The 13876-nt window shown below is 37.6% G+C and overlaps 1 non-coding gene across 1 annotated transcript; it reads right to left on the bottom strand.

Moving 5' to 3' along the window:
* Nucleotides 1-13010: 13010 nt before the first annotated feature.
* Nucleotides 13011-13081, bottom strand: TRNAR-UCG (transfer RNA arginine (anticodon UCG)). The gene has a single exon. It is a non-coding gene; the product is annotated as a tRNA-Arg (tRNA).
* Nucleotides 13082-13876: the final 795 nt, after the last annotated feature.

The raw sequence follows: 13876 nt of genomic DNA, 5'->3' as shown, positions 1-13876 counted from the left end.
AATTTAATGGAGAAATATTGTATAGAGGCATTCTACAGGTTCTTATCTTTGCTTAGAACATGAAAAAAACAATATTTGTTCCATGACCAAAAATTAGTTTTGGCGCACTTTTGCTCTCTCCTGGCCCACTGTGCGGCGGTGATGACCATGGCGGCGGCGAAGTCAACATAATATCTTAACCGATGTTAAGTTTTTGAAATGTCATAACCTTTAGGGTATAGATGTCTATTTCATGAAACTTAGGCATGTTAGGATTAAACAAAGTCTATTGAGACAGGTCATAGCTACAAAAGGTGATGGTTATTCAACATGTCGTCAAGGCTACCTGGAAATCCAACAAAGCGTCCACAACGGCAGTCATTGTACCATCAACTCCAAAACTAAAGTAAATCCTCAAATTCAAAATCAAAATCATCAAAAAGCTTTCAAAGCAAATAATTAATCAGGACATGTTAACAAGATAGTCAGTGAGTGTGTCAGAGAATCCAAGATGACCTTCCAAAATGGCGTCTATAATGGACGTCTGGACGTTGTATCTTTGAAATGGTCCAAATTCATATAATATCCACCTGGTAGAAATAACCTTGGGGTCTACCGAGAATAAAATAAAACATATAAAAACATCAAGGTTCCATAGGGAAAAATTACATTGGAAAAATTTCATGTTTTATCAGTGGTGCAGTTTTGCAAAAAAAATGATGATAGCTTAAAAATAGTTATTTCTTTAAAATCTGGCTGCAAAAGTGCATATACTATCTACCTAGAAACATTTTTGTGTCTTTCTCATGATTTCAAAAGGTCAAATGATACAGGTGAAGACGAATTACATGGATACACCATTGTCCATTTTGTAAAAAAAAATTGAAGAACGCTCCAAAAATCACATTCGAATTGGCCACCATTGATAAAAGAACGACAATACTTCATATCCCATCTAGTGCCACTATTTTGGTGTCTCTGTTTTTAAGACTCATGAAAATGTGTTTTACAAGAATTCGTGACATAATTAGATGGTGGTGCAACAATAAGTAAACATCCGAAAAACAAACTTTAAAAACTAAGGTACACTTTCACATAAAAAGTTCCATAATTCACTGATAAGTATTTCAAGACACGTAATTTTGTCCTTAGGACTATCCTATGGTTTCAAGATTAGGGGACAGCGGTCATTTTTACGCAATTTTAGAAGTCGCTTTGGACTTTTTACGACGAAAAGAAAAACTTAACATCCTTTATATTTGTCCTGTTTTTTTATTTTAGTCTTCAAACTACAATAGTGTAGATTTTGTTCACCTATTTATGACTATGTTTAGGTGATGGAAATCTTTTTAGACTCATTTTGAAAGCCATCTTTAAATAATAGCTTAAATGGACTGCTTCATACCATTGTAACTAATCAAAAAGTATTATTTATCCCTTGAAACCATAGTGTAGACACCAAAATCATATCTCCAAGATGGATACTAAATAGATCATGTCAATTTTTAAGTATCAGCAGCCATTTTAGACTCCTTAATTGGAAGACATCTTGGATTTTTAGACCTACAGGACCATTGATTGCCCTTGTAACTTATCTTAATGTATTACTTGACCATTGAAACCAAGGTTTAGACAACATAATCATATACCCCAGGCGGATATTAAACAAACTATGTCAGTTTTTCGGTAAGAACGGTCAATATAGACTCATTTTTTTGAAGCCATTATGTATTTTTTGACATACTGGAACCACTAACTGTAACTTGTAACTTGTCACAATCTAATAGTTGACCCTTTAAACCATGCGTTATACTAAAAAATCATATTTTCCAGGTGGTTATTAAACAAACTATGCCGGTTTGTAATTAACGACAGACATTTTTTTGCAAAGTTTGCAAAAATGGTTTAACCATATTGGATTTTTGGACATGGAGGACCATCATGGCCATAGACTGTCTTTATCACTTGTCCCAACGTATTTCTTGACCCATTAAACCATGGGTTAGATGCCAACATCATATCCCCAAGGCAGATATTAAGCAAACTATGTCGGGTTTTAAGATAACAACAGCTATTTTAGACTCCAATTTTGAAAGCTATCTTGGATTTTTGGACATAGTGGACCGTTGACTGTCCTTTTAACTTGTCCCGGTTTACTTTTTTACCCTTGAAAATCACCAATGAATAAAACCCAAATGAAAGACACTAAAATAGGTAATAGATGAATTGGGAATTTTTAGGCCATGGCAGCAATTTTTACGCAATCTTAGATTTTCAGGTACCCTGGAGTGCTTATGTTCACTTTTTCCTTATACGCCCTCCACCATTGAATACATGCATGCATCGAAAAATGTGTCTAGGGTAGATGAAGTGCCGATTATTTTAATTTTCAGTTAATGGCGGCCATCTTAGACGCCCTCTAGAAAATAACCACTTTCCCGGATCCGAATTTTGGTGGATTTTTAGTATGTTATTCCTGAGATCAAATAGGACCAAAAATTATTGACAAACATTTTTGTTACAAGTTTTTGGGGTCAGAATAGAGTAAAAAAGGTGTAGAGTGGCGGCCATATTGTTTTTGCCAATTTGAGGATTCTAACATCAAAATCAAGGTTGGCAAGCAGCAAATTTGGACTCAGCGCCCTCAAATTATGCTTAAAACACTTCTCAATTCAGCATTAACATGATTTGCCTAAGGCAGTCTACTTTTCTCAAATCTGGACCTGACTACAATGATGATTCAAGATTCTCGTTTGAAAAGGCCCTTATACACTGGTACATCTTAACAAATCTTACAACTCTTTGCCACATGTATAACACCTTTACTAACACATATATTAAATATATAACACAAAGGCCTTGATAATACATGAATAGATTTCTTGACGACGTAATTTTGTATGGAGTCATAACAAGGTGCCTTGCTATTCTCCATGAATACAAAACAGCTATGATCTATTTTTCTGTAATTGGTTTTAAGAACATACTGAAAATTAAGCTTTACATAAAAAAAGTATTCATAACCATTACAATTGATACTGTTGGCAAGATTTTTACTAATATTACAAAGTAATTTTTAAAAGATTCCGCAATCATCGAAGGATCCTGAATAAATTCATTGTATTCTTTGAAAGTTTGAAAATTTTCAGAGCGACTTTAAGAATTTATAATCATGATATTTTTTAATTATTTCCCATGTTTTGGTATTCCCTCTCAAACTTAGAAATTTAGAAGAAAAGTATTTATTTTGTTAATTTTTTGTTGCATTCAAATATAAATTAAGACTATTTTTACTTGGATTCTTTGCATATCTCTTATAGCTTGTTTTTTTCTTCCAATACATCTTCTTCAGATTATTAGCAAACAATGGGTTTTTATGAAATTGCATTACTATTGATTTGGGAAATGGAAAACAAATTCATGCAAGCCCGTGATTATATCAACACATGTATCATGCGATATATCAGGATCACATTCAAAATGGGAAAAGGTATATTCAATCTTGATTACACTTTCAGCTACCTTTGTGACCAAAATACCTATATTCTTTATTTAATTTGTCTTTAATGAATATCCATGAAGCCTTAATGTTCTTGTCTGCAATAAATATCAACGAAATAAAATTACCAGTGTGGTTTTTGGTTTATTGTTGTTCTACTAACACACCAGGAAGAAGTTGGAAATAAGCATGCATATTCAGAGATAAGCCAAATTCATTGGCGCACTGAAGACGCCCTTTTTCGTTACGTGGGCATGGTAGAAAGAAAATGAACCATAAAACCATGCATTCCCACTTCTTCATGCAGTTATTGTTAGGTGTAACATAATACATTTACCGCCGTGGAACTATTTTAAGCTTCTCGCTGTTTACAAGAGAACCGGTTTCTGATTCCTGTGATCCTGTTTGTTGCCTTTCACCAAAGTTGACGAATTTGCGAAATCAGTCGTATAAATTGTCACGAAGCCGTAAGCGTAAGTTTGTATCTGAAGCAAATTATTAAAATAAATGTTCATTGATGTTCTTGTGTTTACGTTTTACATCTTCATCCTCATCTTTAATGATTTAACTCATGCGCTATTGGTGAGTATTATTGCCATAAGCTTTGAATGGAAAAAAATTAACATTAAGGTTATGAAAATTGCGTTTGATGTAAACGGATTGTATCTACCAGTGTGACAGTCGGCTTTTGAATAAAAACGCAATGATTGGATATATATAATAATATTTCAGACATTACTTCCGAATAATTTTTCAGGAATTTAACAAATGAAGGTATCGACAGCGCAAAACAGAGAATTGTCGACGATTTATAATAACTTTAATTTTCATGAATACAATAAACAAAGTACTTATCATCGTAAGGCTTAAAATATGCTAAGTCATCTTATTTAACTCAAAGGATTCCTTATTCACGTATGAGTGAGTTCAAACAATCTGGAGACAGGATACCCAAAGTCATTGGTCGGGGGTATCAGATTTTCAATAAGGAAATCATATGACTAAAAATGTTTAAACTTTAGTTTGAAAGTTCAATTGATAATACTTACAATATAAACATGAATATACTCACACATATGTACATGTATATATATGTATGTATATTTACATATATACATATATATATATATGTAGATATATATATATATATATATATATGTGTGTGTAAAGTTATACGTGTACAACAGCTTTGGCAACTCTTTTTATTTAAATATTGTAAAGAAATGGATGAAGAGAACAATGGTAGGCGTAGCTTAAATCAAGGTTCCCCAGAGCTATCTACCCTTTGGAAAAATTGGCAATGCCGAAAAAATGTCTCTGCCGGGAATCGAACCCGGGCCCCCAGCTTTGAACGCCGGTGCCTTAACCACTAGACCACAGAGACGGGTTAGTGGCTAGGGCGACCCCGATCCGATTGACCGTCAGATAGACAAATTTTCGACACTATACCAATTATAATTTCCTTTGTCGGGTGAAGGTGGGTTTCGAACAATGACAAGCCGCCATGCTTCAGCTGGATCAAAGCTATTGCTTTGATACAGTACACGTAGGGGGAACGTATACAAATGTGTAAAGTTATACATGTACAACAGCTTTGGCAACTCTTTTTATTTAAATATTGTAAAGAAATGGATGAAGAGAACAATGGTAGGCGTAGCTTAAATCAAGGTTCCCCAGAGCTATCTACCCTTTGGAAAAATTGGCAATGCCGAAAAAATGTCTCTGCCGGGAATCGAACCCGGGCCCCCAGCTTTGAACGCCGGTGCCTTAACCACTAGACCACAGAGACGGGTTAGTGGCTAGGGCGACCCCGATCCGATTGACCGTCAGATAGACAAATTTTCGACACTATACCAATTATAATTTCCTTTGTCGGGTGAAGGTGGGTTTCGAACAATGACAAGCCGCCATGCTTCAGCTGGATCAAAGCTATTGCTTTGATACAGTACACGTAGGGGGAACGTATACAAATGTGTAAAGTTATACATGTACAACAGCTTTGGCAACTCTTTTTATTTAAATATTGTAAAGAAATGGATGAAGAGAACAATGGTAGGCGTAGCTTAAATCAAGGTTCCCCAGAGCTATCTACCCTTTGGAAAAATTGGCAATGCCGAAAAAATGTCTCTGCCGGGAATCGAACCCGGGCCCCCGGCTTTGAACGCCGGTGCCTTAACCACTAGACCACAGAGACGGGTTAGTGGCTAGGGCGACCCCGATCCGATTGACCGTCAGATAGACAAATTTTCGACACTATACCAATTATAATTGGTATACCATTGTTCTCTTCATCCATTTCTTTACAATATTTAAATAAAAAGAGTTGCCAAAGCTGTTGTACATGTATAACTTTACACATTTGCATACGTTCCCCCTACGTGTACTGTATCAAAGCAATAGCTTTGATCCAGCTGAAGCATGGCGGCTTGTCATTGTTCGAAACCCACCTTCACCCGACAAAGGAAATCATAATTGGTATAGTGTCGAAAATTTGTCTATCTGACGGTCAATCGGATCGGGGTCGCCCTAGCCACTAACCCGTCTCTGTGGTCTAGTGGTTAAGGCACCGGCGTTCAAAGCTGGGGGCCCGGGTTCGATTCCCGGCAGAGACATTTTTTCGGCATTGCCAATTTTTCCAAAGGGTAGATAGCTCTGGGGAACCTTGATTTAAGCTACGCCTACCATTGTTCTCTTCATCCATTTCTTTACAATATTTAAATAAAAAGAGTTGCCAAAGCTGTTGTACATGTATAACTTTACACATTTGTATACGTTCCCCCTACGTGTACTGTATCAAAGCAATAGCTTTGATCCAGCTGAAGCATGGCGGCTTGTCATTGTTCGAAACCCACCTTCACCCGACAAAGGAAATTATAATTGGTATAGTGTCGAAAATTTGTCTATCTGACGGTCAATCGGATCGGGGTCGCCCTAGCCACTAACCCGTCTCTGTGGTCTAGTGGTTAAGGCACCGGCGTTCAAAGCTGGGGGCCCGGGTTCGATTCCCGGCAGAGACATTTTTTCGGCATTGCCAATTTTTCCAAAGGGTAGATAGCTCTGGGGAACCTTGATTTAAGCTACGCCTACCATTGTTCTCTTCATCCATTTCTTTACAATATTTAAATAAAAAGAGTTGCCAAAGCTGTTGTACATGTATAACTTTACACATTTGTATACGTTCCCCCTACGTGTACTGTATCAAAGCAATAGCTTTGATCCAGCTGAAGCATGGCGGCTTGTCATTGTTCGAAACCCACCTTCACCCGACAAAGGAAATTATAATTGGTATAGTGTCGAAAATTTATCTATCTGACGGTCAATCGGATCGGGGTCGCCCTAGCCACTAACCCGTCTCTGTGGTCTAGTGGTTAAGGCACCGGCGTTCAAAGCTGGGGGCCCGGGTTCGATTCCCGGCAGAGACATTTTTTCGGCATTGCCAATTTTTCCAAAGGGTAGATAGCTCTGGGGAACCTTGATTTAAGCTACGCCTACCATTGTTCTCTTCATCCATTTCTTTACAATATTTAAATAAAAAGAGTTGCCAAAGCTGTTGTACATGTATAACTTTACACATTTGTATACGTTCCCCCTACGTGTACTGTATCAAAGCAATAGCTTTGATCCAGCTGAAGCATGGCGGCTTGTCATTGTTCGAAACCCACCTTCACCCGACAAAGGAAATTATAATTGGTATAGTGTCGAAAATTTGTCTATCTGACGGTCAATCGGATCGGGGTCGCCCTAGCCACTAACCCGTCTCTGTGGTCTAGTGGTTAAGGCACCGGCGTTCAAAGCTGGGGGCCCGGGTTCGATTCCCGGCAGAGACATTTTTTCGGCATTGCCAATTTTTCCAAAGGGTAGATAGCTCTGGGGAACCTTGATTTAAGCTACGCCTACCATTGTTCTCTTCATCCATTTCTTTACAATATTTAAATAAAAAGAGTTGCCAAAGCTGTTGTACATGTATAACTTTACACATTTGTATACGTTCCCCCTACGTGTACTGTATCAAAGCAATAGCTTTGATCCAGCTGAAGCATGGCGGCTTGTCATTGTTCGAAACCCACCTTCACCCGACAAAGGAAATTATAATTGGTATAGTGTCGAAAATTTGTCTATCTGACGGTCAATCGGATCGGGGTCGCCCTAGCCACTAACCCGTCTCTGTGGTCTAGTGGTTAAGGCACCGGCGTTCAAAGCTGGGGGCCCGGGTTCGATTCCCGGCAGAGACATTTTTTCGGCATTGCCAATTTTTCCAAAGGGTAGATAGCTCTGGGGAACCTTGATTTAAGCTACGCCTACCATTGTTCTCTTCATCCATTTCTTTACAATATTTAAATAAAAAGAGTTGCCAAAGCTGTTGTACATGTATAACTTTACACATTTGTATACGTTCCCCCTACGTGTACTGTATCAAAGCAATAGCTTTGATCCAGCTGAAGCATGGCGGCTTGTCATTGTTCGAAACCCACCTTCACCCGACAAAGGAAATTATAATTGGTATAGTGTCGAAAATTTGTCTATCTGACGGTCAATCGGATCGGGGTCGCCCTAGCCACTAACCCGTCTCTGTGGTCTAGTGGTTAAGGCACCGGCGTTCAAAGCTGGGGGCCCGGGTTCGATTCCCGGCAGAGACATTTTTTCGGCATTGCCAATTTTTCCAAAGGGTAGATAGCTCTGGGGAACCTTGATTTAAGCTACGCCTACCATTGTTCTCTTCATCCATTTCTTTACAATATATATATATATATATATATATACACCAACATACCTCACAAAGAAGGTATCAAAGGTATCAAAGCTTGTCAAAAAGCGCTGGACTCTCGAAAAAACCCATACCCACCCACTGACCACCTTATCCGTCTCCTACACCTCACATTGACCCTCAATAATTTCAAATTCAATGGAACCCACTACTTACAAATTCAAGGCACCGCCATGGGTACGCCCGTAGCCCCCTCATATGCTAACATATTCATGGGTACAATTGAAGAAAAACTACTCCACGGACAAAAATCCATCTTGAACGGCTCTTGGAAGAGATATATCGACGATATTTTTTTCATTTGGACCGCATCCCCCCGACTTCTCACCAAATTCCAAAATGATACCAACTCCCTCCACCCCACAATTAAATTCACATTTGAAGCATCCCGCTCTGAAGTCCCTTTCCTTGACACAACTGTAAGAATGGACAATAACTTAATAGAAACTGACCTACACACCAAACCCACCGACTCCCATGCTTATCTCCTCCCATCTTCCTGTCACCCCCCTCACATCTTCAACAGCATCCCTTACAGTCAAGCACTCCGCATCACACGCAACTGCTCCCAACCCATGCGCCGCGATTTCCACCTTAATGCACTCCAACAACACTTCACACAACGTAACTACGACCCCAAACACACGAAGGAACAAATCGACCACGCACGTCAAATCCCACGTGACCAATTACTTAATAACACCAAACGCCCCCCTTCTTCCCGAACCCCCCTAGTAGTTACCTATGACCCCATCACAGCTAAAATCCCTCGAATCATCCACAAACACAACCCAACATTATCAGAAAACCAGCTACTTCATACCACCTTCCAGGACCCCCCCCCCCCCCCATGGTAGCCTTCAGGAGAGCCCGCACTTTACGTGACCTCCTTACAAAAGCGGCTGACCCCACACCAAAACACAACAGACACAAAGACAACGACAACAATAACAGCATCAACGGCTTCCGCAACTGCCAATCAAAAAGATGCATGTTACACAATTACACAACAGAAAATCAAACATATACCAGCACGATCACCGGCCAAACATACCCTATCAATTCACAACTCAATTGCAAATCTGAATGGATCATATACCTCATCACATGCAAAAAATGTCATAAACAATACGTTGGTAAAACAGAAAACACACTCTACACCAGATTCAGTAACACCAGATCAGAAATCCGCAACTACAACCGCACCACCAATCACAACAATAAAATCATCCCCTATGTCCTCCACTTTAACCTCCCTGATCATTCTATAAACGATGTTTCAATCATGGCCATAGAACAGATTAACAATAAATACCGCTCAATCATCTTACACCGAGAATCATACTGGATCACCACTCTACGCACCCTCACCCCAAACGGAATCAATGTTGATAATTAGAACCAATGACCCATTGCATGCCCCACACACGCACACACACGCACATACACACACGCATTCACTTCACCTCACTTTACCTCATACCTGCACACCCAGTCGACACACTCTCACTGACACTGGAATTATAGGTAACTACTTTTGTATTTGAATTTATCTGATCTTGTGTAATATATACATATTCATATATGTATGCATAATAATGTTTGGTAATTATTAAACCCGTTACATACCTTTTCGACCTATTTCATTGTTTAATTTACAGTCTCACCCGCCCCAACAGGCCACTTCATATAGTTTAATAGCCACATCTCTTTACCCCTATACAGTTTGGTATGCTTTTTAGTATCTTGATCACTTGATTATATCTGATTATTTGATTGATTATTACAATTTCTTTGCTCCTCATGGCTGTATGTTTATTTTGCTCCTGATGGCTGTATGTTTAATCTGTTATTTTGTTTATTATGTTGCTTACCGCTCAAACATCAATATAAATTACACGTATATATTTCCCCGCGCATGACAATGTACCCTTTTATGTCTCAAACTACAACTTGTATCACCAGTTACTTGAATACTATGTAAACGGATCAATACAGTTATGTACCCAAATACAAGATACAATATTGAAACGAGTTATCATTTTACTTGAAACATTATCCTCATTTTTTCACAGTATTACCTACACAAGACTCACTACTCCTCCTGATGAACAGAATCCCAAGTTAATTTCAATGCCGGTAAATACCTTGTCCTTTCACACACTTAAGTTTCCCAATCGTTTCTATTGTATTCCACCATCTCGTTCAAGTCATTACCCCCTCTGTTGTTATTTTTTGTTATCTTACTATAATCCTTCTGTTCTGTACTCAACCCCCTCTGTTGTTAATTTCTGTTTTTTTTGTTATCTTAGTGTAACCCTTCTGTTCTGTACCCTTTGTTACACATTTACTTTGTTATTTCGACCTTATTTGTATGGTTTGTTCTGTTTGTTTCAATGCATTATAGGCCTGATGAAGGCCCCATTGGCCGAAAGCTTGTAATAAAGAGATACATGGAAGCTACGTCTTGCGTTGATGCTGAATTATTTACAAGTATATATATATATATATATATATATATATATATATATATATATATATATATATATCGTAGCTACCGCACTGTTAGCAAAGTCTTTATGCATGGCTGATCGTCAAAAAAAAAGCAAGTCCGACACCTATAGCCTGTAAACAGGTAAAGATAGTTCATTTAAAAAATATTGAGTTTCAGCAATGTTTTAAATAAACAGAACAGTGATATTTTGGTTCTCTTTGTTTTTTTTTGCTATCATTGAGGTAAAAGTGCGGGTATTGAACTTTATATAAATATATATTTATATATATATATATATATATACATATGCAGCAATGGAAATGCACACCTGTGAGTTGACCTCAAGTCAGGACACTTCAAATCTCCTGACCTGAAGTCATGTTCGTAAACTTTTTTTTTCGATCTCAAAGAGTACTATATACCTTATCGTCCAAAGCGATTATGGTAGGGGAGGGTAGTCGCGTATTAGAACAACCACTTCGCGCCTACTGTACGAGTTGTATCTGCAGGCTGTAGCAGAGCTATTGATAGTGTAGTCATTTTCAAAGACCAAATATATAATTTTCAATAATGATATAAAAATTGTTTTGTGTTGTTTTTGCATTTCTTGTTCAAATTGTCATGAATGTGATAATGGTTCCAGGCCCTTTCCCTAAGATTCGTCAATTTAGACATCCGATTAAGTGCACAAAACAGGCCTACTACTGGTGGAGCTTGGGAGTGCCGTCCCTATCTCTCTAAATTTCTCTTCTTTTTTCTTTTCTTTTTTTGTTCTTTTTCGGTGAAAAATCTTGGTTTATTTGTCAAGTTAAAAAAAATACATGGTGAAGAATGCATTGTAGATATTAAAAATCAAATTGTACTTTAAAAAAGGAATTGATTGAGTAGGCCTGTATGTGCCTGTGTCAGAATAAGACTACATACCCCCCCCCCCCCCCCACACACACACACACTTACTGTTACTATGCAGATTCAGCCAACATGGAAAGGAAACCGTGAGAGGTGTGATCAAAATCCGTCATATAATCCACTGCAAGTCATGGCGTGGTCTTGTATTGTGACTTGAGGTTATTGTTGTTTGTATTTCCTTTACTTGAAGTTGACATGGCAGACATAGATTTACATGATTAGATAACATATTGCCCTATTTCATTTGTTTTATATTTTCTTTTATTTTGTGTTTAGGCATGTTAGGGGAAGGGTAATCGGTCATATAATTGACTACAAGTAATGACATGGTTTCGGAAGATCACTTGAAGTCATTGTTGCTAATATTGTATTTACTTAAAGTTGTTATGGCCATGGCTGTTATGGCTAACGTTTGGGGTTTCCATGAGGCGTGTGATTATATTATTTCATAAAAATCCACTGCAAGTCGATACATGTTCTCGTAGAATGACTTGAGGTCACTTTTGTTATTTTCTTTACTCTTAGTTGACATGGCTCACTTATTGATTTCCGTAATTAGATAACATATTTCCTTATCTCATTGGTTTCTCATTTTCCCTTTTTCTTCATTAGAGGGGGACAATTGGTACTAGCAGCGTACGCATAATTTTTTAAGGGGGGGGGTTCAAGAATGAATGAAATGTTGACAACCAAAAAAAAGGTCTTCACCATAAATTTTAGGTCGTTTCCTCCCCCCAAAAAAAATTGACAAGCAAAAATATAAATAAATTAAATAAAAAAAGTACTCAAACATTTTAGGGGGGTTAATTATTAGGTGGGGGGTTGGGTATCGAAAAAAATTTAGGGGATTTGAACCCCTGTAATCATCCCCCTGCGTACGATACTGATTGGTACTTTATTTAATTTTGAAAATTAAAACAGAAGGTTCCAAGCAGTGTAATGCGAATCCTTGATATAATCAACTTCAAGTCAGAACACGGTTTTGCAAGATGACTTGAGGTTATTGTTGCTGCTTTTGTATTAACTTGAAGTTGTTATGTCTTACTTTTGGGGTTTCAATAAATAAAAACATGTTACCCTATTCCAAAGATCTCAATGATCTGTACTTTAGTTATTGTATGTTCAGGGCTCTGGGAACGATTTTTGGCTGGGGTGCTGAAGTATATATATATATATATATAAATATATATATATATATATATATATATATATATATATATATATATATATATATATATATATATATATGTTTATATATATATGAAAGAAAGAAATGAGTGAAGAGAACAATGGTAGGCGTAGCTTAAATCAAGGTTCCCCAGAGCTACCTGCCCTTTTGGAAAAATTGGTAATGCCGAAAAAAATGTCTCTGCCGGGAATCGAACCCGGGCCCCAGCTTCGAACGCTGGTGCCTTAACCACTAGTCCACAGAGACGGGTTGGTGGCTAGGGCGACCCCGATCCGATTGACCGTCAGACAAACAGATTTTACTAAACCAATTTTAATTTCCTTTGTCAGGTGTAGGTGGGTTTTTTAACAATGACAAGCCGCCATGCCCCAGCTGGATCAAAGCTATTGCTTAGATACAGTACATGTATGGGATAAATTATACAAACGTGAGAAATTATACATGTACAACAGCTTTGGCAACTCTTGTATTTAAATATGTGAAAGAAATGAGTGAAGAGAACAATGGTCGGCGTAGCTTAAATCAAGGTTCCCCAGAGCTACCTGCCCTACCAATTCTTCCGAAAGGGCAGGTAGCTCTGAGGAACCTTGATTTAATTTTGATTCGATTTGATTTATTGTTTTCTTCTGCATCCATAACATTCGTATAATACATTTTTCATAACATAATAAACATAATATGCTAGCATTTTTGGCATGAATCATAAATAAAGAGTATTAAAAAGATAATTTCAGACAAAAATGATTAACTATATGATATTCACAATTTGCAGGAGAAGGATTGTCATCATAAGCAGATTGCTTGAAAAAAATGACAATCCCAAACTTATACTAATTGAATTAATTAATACATTTATAAAGCAGAATGGGCATACATTTTCAAATACGAAACATGTATTCATGCAATATTATAGTATGAAGATGATAAAGCTAAGGGTGACGGTGATATGATGATGATGATGATGATGAAGGCCATGAAGATGATGGTGGTCATGATGAAGATATTGGTAATGACTAAATCGAAGGAGGAATAAATTCACGA

Source organism: Lytechinus pictus, chromosome 13, assembly GCF_037042905.1.
Source record: "Lytechinus pictus isolate F3 Inbred chromosome 13, Lp3.0, whole genome shotgun sequence".
NCBI lineage: Eukaryota > Metazoa > Echinodermata > Echinoidea > Temnopleuroida > Toxopneustidae > Lytechinus > Lytechinus pictus.
This window is presented reverse-complemented; position numbering and strand designations above follow the sequence as displayed.